Below are 9,075 nucleotides of genomic sequence, written 5' to 3'. Positions count from 1 at the left end.
AGATTATTTTTTCAATTTTAATTTGGATGGCCGACAACAAAGATTCTGGTCTAATCCGCTTCAGTCCGGATCACATGAAGCCTAGCTTCCCCTGTTGGCTGTGGAAGACCACAATGGACCCGTTTCGGTTTAAACGCCACCAGGTGGAGTCGCCACTCTTCCTTGGTTATGATCAGGGATCGTATAGTAGGCCTATGTTACCAAAGCATCTATAGTTCATCTTTGATTCTCCGATTGTTATCATTGGTCATCATCGAACAAGTAAGTAAAATGTATCTATACAGCACCTTTCCCAGACCAAGGGTCACAAAGTGTTTTACATAACAAGGAAGAAACACAATAAAACATAATACAAGAGCGAAAGCCACAGCAGGTTAAAACAGGCAAAACAAGTGAAAATAAAAACAACTAACAGACAACTGCGTACAACAACATCAACAGGACACAGAAACACAGTAGCAGTAGGCTTGGATAGATAAACAACCAATCTAATAGACCTTGATGTTATTTTACATAAATCATGGCACTATTGTCTGTGGATACGAAAGGCTCTATAGGATAGTATAATTGACTCATTATGAAAACGTTATAGGCCTCCCACCCACACATGAAGTCCAGGACATGTTGTAGGCGTTATAACTTTGTTTTCCCGGGGGGTACTTAAAGCAAACCTCTGCTTTGTAGGAATTGGTCAGACAGTTAAATACAATGATGTTCAGCACAGATTGCCGACAGATTTGAAGTTTGAACAAAGTTCCAATGTTCTAATTTATTATTATTATTATTATATATCTACTACAGGCATAGCAAATGTGCATATTCTTATAAATAGGTTACTGCAGCTCCTGCATTATTCAGTAGCAGCATTACAACATGAAGAAACTAAATAAGATTATATTTAAGGAGCAAAGAATTTCTGGAAAATACAATGTTTTTTAGACATTAAACTAGGCATTAGGATTATGGTATTACATTGCAGGAAACAGATGTGTTTGACAAAATGCAAAATCTCCACCTTCCAGAACCACCCTACGAATCCTCCCTTACACTGCAAAAAGTTAATCTAGATGAAATATCTTAATTCAAGGCAATATATGTTTTTTGTCTGGCATGCACTCGTTCTAAGATAGCTTTTACTTAGTTTGGCAAGTGGAATTTTCCTGTTCTGTTGGCAGATAATTTTGCTTATTTTCAGTAATATTTCCCCCATTTTGCTTTTTTGTTCTTGTTAAATTATTGTATGCATGAGGCCTCTAATTATTCCTCATTACTTTTTTGGCAAATGCATATACATACACTTGAACAATGTGCAGTACTGAATACTTTAATTGATCAGTATTGATTTAACATGCCTGTGTTCCATATTTCATGTTCTACACTTCAGACTGTAAGTCTACTGTAAGCCATGTCCGTCAGACTACATAGCACCTGAATACAACACCTGCAGTCCTTTAAGCTGTGTTTTATTTCATGTAGGGAAAAAAGTAGCCATTTCAGGCCTTCACCAGTTTTGTTTTCCCCCACAATTGTTTTGGTTAGGGATACTCAAGTCTGCAGTAGATTCAAAGATTGTTACACCACTGTTAGTAGGAGAGGCATTTGTCACGCCCTCTACCTCTAGGTAGTGGGCAGTGCCTCTCTCTCTCTTTCCCCCTCTCCCTCTCTCTCTCTCTCTCCCTCTAATTGGCAGGAGTGGCTTCAGGTGTGCGTTTTGTCCGGCTGTTCACTATAACCTCATCGTTAGCCCTGCATAAAGACCCGTTCCAGCCTTCACTTCTCTGCCAGATCGTAGCTTCAGCTTACCGTAAAGATATGCTTCCAGCTCCCCTACCTATTTACTACCCTGCCTGTACCTGCCTCCTACTTACCCCTGTTTTGCCTTTACCCCCCAGTACCCCTACCGGACTCCTGCTACCTGCCTGCCTGCCCTACCTGCCCTCTTGCCTGCCTGCCCTACCTGCCCTCTTGCCTGCCTGCCCTACCTGCCCTCCTCCTACCTGCCTGCCTGCCCTACCTGCCCTCCTGCCTGCCTGTCCTACCTGCCCTCTTGCCTGCCTGACCCCTGCCTGCCTAACGACTACTCTTCCTGCCTAAGCCCCTGCCTGCCGACTACCCCTCCTGCCTAACCCCCCTGCCTGCCTGCCGACAACCCCTCCTGCCTAAACCCCCTGCCTGCCTGCTGACTACGCCCCCTGCCTGACCCCCCGCTTGCCCTACGACCATTCTCTGCCTACTCCCTAAAATAAATCATACTTTATTTTACTTTAACCTGTCTCTGTCTGTGTCTGCGCTTGGGTTCCCTATCTGACCGTAACAGCATTCCTTGAACCTTTCATTTAAAAAAATGTATCCAGGTAATTGATGACTGCATTGCTGAATCATTCATAGATGTCAGTATAGTTCCCAAAACATCTTCATTTCTTTTGCATAATTGGCATCCACAGATTGTTTAGAGCTGTTGGTAAACCTCTGTATTGTAAAGTAAACAAAGACCGACACAGCCTACGAAACTTTGAATAGCCAATGAAACGAAACATGCTAATCTATTCTAATCTAATTCAATCCACCCCCAAAACTAACGGGAAAACAAGCTTATTTTGTTGACAAATGATACGTATTCAATTATCATAAAACTGCTGTTTGTTATATCGAGTGGGTATAGCGAAACTTCAAATTACGTATTATGATTGCACCAATCAATTGGTTGCACCAAATATCTAATCAGCCAATCACGTGGCATCAACTCAATGCATTTAGGCATGCAGACATGGTCAAGACGATCTGCTGAAGTTCAAACCAAGCATCAGAATGGGGGAGAAGGGTGATTTAAGTGACTTTGAACGTAGCATGGTTGTTGGTGCCAGACGGGCTGGTTTGAGTATTGCAGAAAATGCAGAAAATGCTGGGATTCGTAACAGCCCTACTTACAACCAAGTTATGCAGAAGAGCATCTCTGAACGCACAACACATAGAACCTTGAAGCAGATGGGCTGCAGCAGTAGAAGACCACACCAGGTGCCACTCCTGTCAGCTAAGGACAGGAAACTGAGGCTACAATTTGCACAGGCCCACCGAAATTGGTGCGACATTCGGATGGTATGGTCAGAATTTGGTGCAAACAACATGAAAGCATGGATCCATCCTGCCTTGTACCAACTGTTCAGACTGGTGGTGGTGTAATGGTGTGGGGGATATTTATTGGCACATTTTGGCCCCCTTAGTGCCAATTGAGCATTGTTTAAACGCCACAGCCTACCTGAGAATTGTTGCTGAACATGTCCATCTGTTTATGACCACAGTGTACCCATCTTCTAATGGCTGCTTCCAGCAGGATAACATGCCATGTTACAAAGCTCACATCGTCTCAAACTGTTTTCTTGAACAAGACAATGAGTTGTACTCAAATGGCCTCCACAGTCACCAGATCTCGAACAGGAGATTCGCATCATGGAGGTGCAGCAGACAAATCTTCAGCAACTGGGTGATGCTATAATGTCACTATGGACCAAAATGTCAGAGGAATGTTTCCAGAACCTTGTTGAATCTGCCATGAAGAATTGAGGCAGTTTTGAAGCCAAAAGGGGGTCCAACCCGGTACGAGCAAGGTTACCTAATCCAACTCTAACTTATTTTTCTAGCTACTTACAGTGTTGTAAGTTACTTCTGAATGTCAGATTTCCAAAGATGGGGCAACATCTAGTACCTAAAGACATAGATAGTTGTCTGCACTGAGAGCAGGGTTGAAACCTGCACGTGGAGACCCCATTTGATTTTGAGTCCAACACCTTAACCACTCTGCCATAACAGCTACTCTGTGTTCAATTCTACACAGCCTGGTCCATAAAGACAAAATCTTTTCAACATGGAGACAGAACAGTTTGCTTATTGAGGAAGCCTAATAGAGAGATTTTATATATCATTTCACAGAATAAATGTTACAAAGATGCAACTTATTTTACACAAATACTGTATGTGTAACAACACACTTTGATTTGAGAAAGCAACTTTGTCTGTTTTTCCATTGTTTTGTTTATATACTGTATGTAACCGCTTTTTTTACTTCATTTGATGGAAAGTCTGTTGTGGCCTTACAACATAAGGGAAGAATTTGTTACATTGTGAGAAATATGCACGGGGCGACCCAATTGGATGCCAAGTCCAACACCTTAACCACTTGGCCATCAGAGCTATACCTAGAAATGTATTGTTTCTTTTGTAAGATTCTTGACATGTGAAAGGGACATGGAATTACACAAAAAGGGTTTGAAAGGAAATCCCAAAGGATTTATGAGTAGTTTCTTGAGCCTCCACCTCTCAGCCTACTGTTCTAAATGTAGCGCTAATGAGCAGAAATCCATCATGCCTTCAGTGTGGTGCGTATGCATTTGGATTACACGCAGCTCAATGCCATAGGCACACTATACAAAATGAAAGTGACATTAACCAGGGTTCCCGCACTGGTCTTAAAAAGCCTTTAAGTCTAAAATCCAGCAATCCAATTTATAATGCCTAAAAAGGTCTCAAATTGAAGTTATTCGGTCTAAAAATTAGGTGCTAGGTCTTAAAAATAGAAGAAGAAGAAGAAGAAGAAGAAGAAGAATCATCATCATCATCATCATCATCATCATAATTAATATGTGTGTGACAATGTAGTATATTTTGGCACACATACACGCACATAACGCATATAAACTGTATAAAAAATATAGCTAATAAGCTATATTTGCATACCAAAAAGGTATAAAGGTGGGAACAGATGAAACCAACGCCCCTATTTATGGAGCTATTTTAGTGCCAACAGAAATTGAATTGTATTTGACAGATTGAATTGAATATGAGCACAAATTGAATTGTATTTCACAGATTTAATTGTATTCAATTCAGTTTTCATTATTTTCATTCAGTTTTCAAATTCAGTTTCTCTAAATACAATTCGTTTTTTCTCAAAATACAATTCAGTTTTACTCAAAATACAATTCAGTTTTTCTCAAAATACAATTCAGTTTTAGAGGCACTCATCCGGGGACTCTGGGCTAGGTAGAATAATAGAGCACTGATTCTAACTCCCATCCCTCCCATCCGACGTCGTTATATGGAGAAGAGTAATGAAATAGGCAATGTGTGTCCTTTCAGTCCGCATTATACGCATATTCTATAGGCTACGCATTGTTTGTTATTTTTCTGGTTTTGATCGCTTATGGATGATTTTTGTACGTCGCCAAGTTTGATTGTTCTATTCAATAAATGATCTCGCTACAGGTGTCATATAACCCTAACCCATATCCTGTCATATAAAAGTACCTTATTGAATCTACAGGTAATGTATTTCTGACATCCATCACTTTTGCTGTCGTTAATCAGGGATCAGGGATCTCAAGTCTCACGCATTGGGCGTAAGACACACGCGGCGTGTGAGCGTGTGAACGGGTTGAAATGCGTGTGTCTCACGCCCAATGCGTGAGACTTGAGAGCCCTGAGTTAAGATACTTTATTTTTCTGTTTGGTAGTCTGTCCAATGTGACACTTGCCCTCCTCCACCGGCCCTAGTTTTGGATCTAGCTTGCTGTTCATTATTTTCATGATAAATCGTAGCTAGCTAGCTATAGCATCTTCATATGCCTACAGGCTAAATACTGATTAACAGTAATCACCCTAACCCTACTTTGGCAAATGCCCATTGAACAGATTTATTCATTATCCTATCTTAAGAAAACGAATGTAACACTCTCATCTGGGGATTGATTTCAAATCAAATGAAGAACTACACATCCCTGATGACAGGGAGATGACTATGACTGCTCTGATGAATCAACCCCTATTTCATCAATTTTCTCTATATAACGACGCCGATCATTGATCGGCAATGACACTATATAATAGTTTGCCTCTGGCCATCAGATTTGGGCTCCTAATATCTAAAAAGCACTACGGTTTTCTTATTTTATCGGATTAAAGTAGCAAAGACCAGACATTTCCATTGACCGCCAGTCAAACTTCTACACTTCTATCACCCAAAAAGGGGCGTGGACATGACGGGAGAGCAAAGTACCCGGATGCGTTGCTCTTCTGAATTCGGATGGGAGGGATTAGAATCGGTGCTCTATTATTCTACCTAGCCCAGAGTCCCCGGATGAGTGCCTCTAAAACGGAATTGTATTTTGAGAAAAACTGAATTGTATTTTGAGTAAAACTGAATTGTATTTTGAGAACTGAATTGTATTTTGAGAAAAACCGAATTGTATTTAGAGAAACTGAATTTGAAAACTGAATGAAAATAATGAAAACTGAATTGAATACAATTCAATCTGTCAAATACAATTCAGTTTGTGCTCAGATTCAATTCAATCTGCCAAAAAATTTAGATCTGTGAAATACAATTCAATTTGTGCTCATATTCAATTCAATCTGTCAAATACAATTCAATTTCTGCTGGCACTAAAATAGCTCCATACCTCTTGATCATTCCAGCCAGCTCTTGGTCATCTCTCTCTGATCCCAGCACTTCTCATAATTCCAGCATCATCCCAGCAGGCTTCATCACCAGCAACTTGTAACCTGTATTTTTGTTCAATAAATAGTCTTAAAACTCAGAAGTTTATTCGTGATCTAAATTCGGCTCTCGACTATCGCGAGATTGCAGCAGAATCGCTCACGTGTATCACCACGCTGATTGCACAGTGTAAACAGAAGCGTAGCCTACACAATGGAGCGAGAACAGAGATATGCGTTAAATAGCTGGAAATATAAGGATTATTTTGAGTTTGTGTCAGCAAAGGATGACAAGAACATAAATGTTGATCATTGATAAACTAAATTGATAAGACTCACCCAGTTTAGGATTAGGATTATATTAGGATCATATCTGAATGGTCAGGGTAGGTTTTAGGTTTTGTGAAACCACTCCTTGCTAGTTACTGTTAAATAAAGATTATATTTATTTTATTGTTTAAAAACAAGTATTTATGTTGGGTGAGGCAAAGAAAGACTCTTTATTTTGTTGTTTTAAGTTATTGTTTAAAGTTTAATTATGTAATTTAAGTTACTGTTAAAATAAAGTGAGTTTTGGCAAAACCAGTTTTCATTTTTATGTTGCGGGGGGGGGGGGGGTCGGGTGCCTAGGCAGCTGCCAATAGTAACTAAAAAAGTAACTAGTAATCTAACTTAGTTACTTTTAAAATCAAGTAATCAGTAAAGTAACTAGATTACTTTTTAAAGGAGTAATCAGTAATCAGTAATCAGAATACTTTTTCAAAGTAACTGTGGCAACACTGATGTTAACACAGGTGCTTGTTTATGTTAGTAACACAGTAGCTTGTCAATGTTAACACAGGTGCTTGTTTATGTTAATAACACAGTAGCTTGTCTATGTTAGTAACACAGTAGCTTGTCATTGTTAACACAGGTGCTTGTAGTAACACAGTAGCTTGTCTACGTTAACACAGGTGCTTGTTTATGTTAGTAACACAGTAGCTTGTCCACTGAAAACGAAACGTTGATAACTTTTGAGCAAAAGGCTGCACACACGTAATTCAAGTTGCTCTGATTGTCATTTAGAGTTACATTATAGGAGCATTCAACAACAAGTCAAAATGTGCTCCAGAAAGGCAGAAAACAACTTTTTGATATAACTTGAGAACGAATGCAAAAAACAGTCCACTCTCAGAACAGGCCTCTTGGACAGCTCTGTTAATGACTGAAATCAGCTCTTTAAGAGATTGTCAAAAGAGACTCTGAAAACGAAACGTTTATAACTTTTGAGCAAAAGGCTGCACACACGTAATTCAAGATACTCAGATTGTCATTTAGAGTGACATTATAGGAGCATTCAACAGCAAGTCAAAATGTGCTCCAGAAAGGCAGAAAACAACACTTTGATATAACTTGAGAACGAATGCAAAAAACAGTCCACTCTCAAGACAGGCCGCTTGGACACTTTCAGAACAGCTCTGTTAATGACTGAAATCAGCTCTTTAAGAGATTGTCAAAAGAGACTCTGAAAACGAAACGTTGATAACTTTTGAGCAAAAGGCTGCACACACGTAATTCAAGTTGCTCTGATTGTCATTTAGAGTTACATTGTAGGAGCATTCAACAACAAGTCAAAATGTGCTCCAGAAAGGCAGAAAACAACACTTTGATATAACTTGAGAACGAATGCAAAAAACAGTCCACTCTCAAGACAGGCCGCTTGGACACTTTCAGAACAGCTCTGTTAATGACTGAAAACAGCTCTCGAAGAGATTGTCAAAAGAGACTCTGAAAACGAAACGTTGATCACTTTTGAGCAAAAGGCTGCGCACACGTAATTCAAGTTGCTCTGATTGTCATTTAGAGTTACATTATAGGAGCATTCAGCAACAAGTCAAAATGTGCTCCAGAAAGGCAGTAACACAGTAGCTTGTCAATATTAGTAACACAGTAGCATGTCTATGTTAACACAGGTGCTTGTTTATGTTAGTAACACAGTAGCTTGTCTATGTTAGTAACACAGTAACTTGTCTTTGTTAGTAACACAGTAGCTTGTCTATGTTAACACAGGTGCTTGTTTATGTTAGTAACACAGTAGCATGTCTATATTAACACAGGTGCTTGTTTATGTTAATAACACAGTAGCTTGTCTATATTAGTAACACAGTAGCGTGTCTATGTTAACACAGGTGCTTGTTTATGTTAGTAACACAGTAGCTTGTCTATGTTTACACAGTAGCTTGTTTATGTTAATAACACAGTAGCTTGTCTATGTTAGTAACACAGTAGCTTGTTTATGTTAGTAACACAGTAGTTTGTCAATATTAGTAACACAGTAGCTTGTCTATGTTAACACAGGTGCTTGTTTATGTTAGTAACACAGTAGCTGGTCTTTATTAGTAACACAGTAGCGTGTCTATGTTAACACAGGTGCTTGTTTATGTTAGTAACACAGTAGCTTGTCTATGTTAACACAGTAGCTTGTTTATGTTAATAACACAGTAGCTTGTCTATATTAACACAGGTGCTTGTTTATGTTAATAACACAGTAGCTTGTCTATGTTAATAACACAGTAGCTTGTCTATGTTAGTAACACAGTAGCGTGT

Source organism: Nansenia antarctica (genome assembly GCF_963989245.1).
Source record: "Nansenia antarctica genome assembly, chromosome: 6".
Classification (NCBI taxonomy): Eukaryota; Metazoa; Chordata; class Actinopteri; order Argentiniformes; family Microstomatidae; genus Nansenia; species Nansenia antarctica.
The sequence above is the reverse complement of the archived record's forward strand: the minus strand, read 5'-3'. Positions refer to the sequence as shown.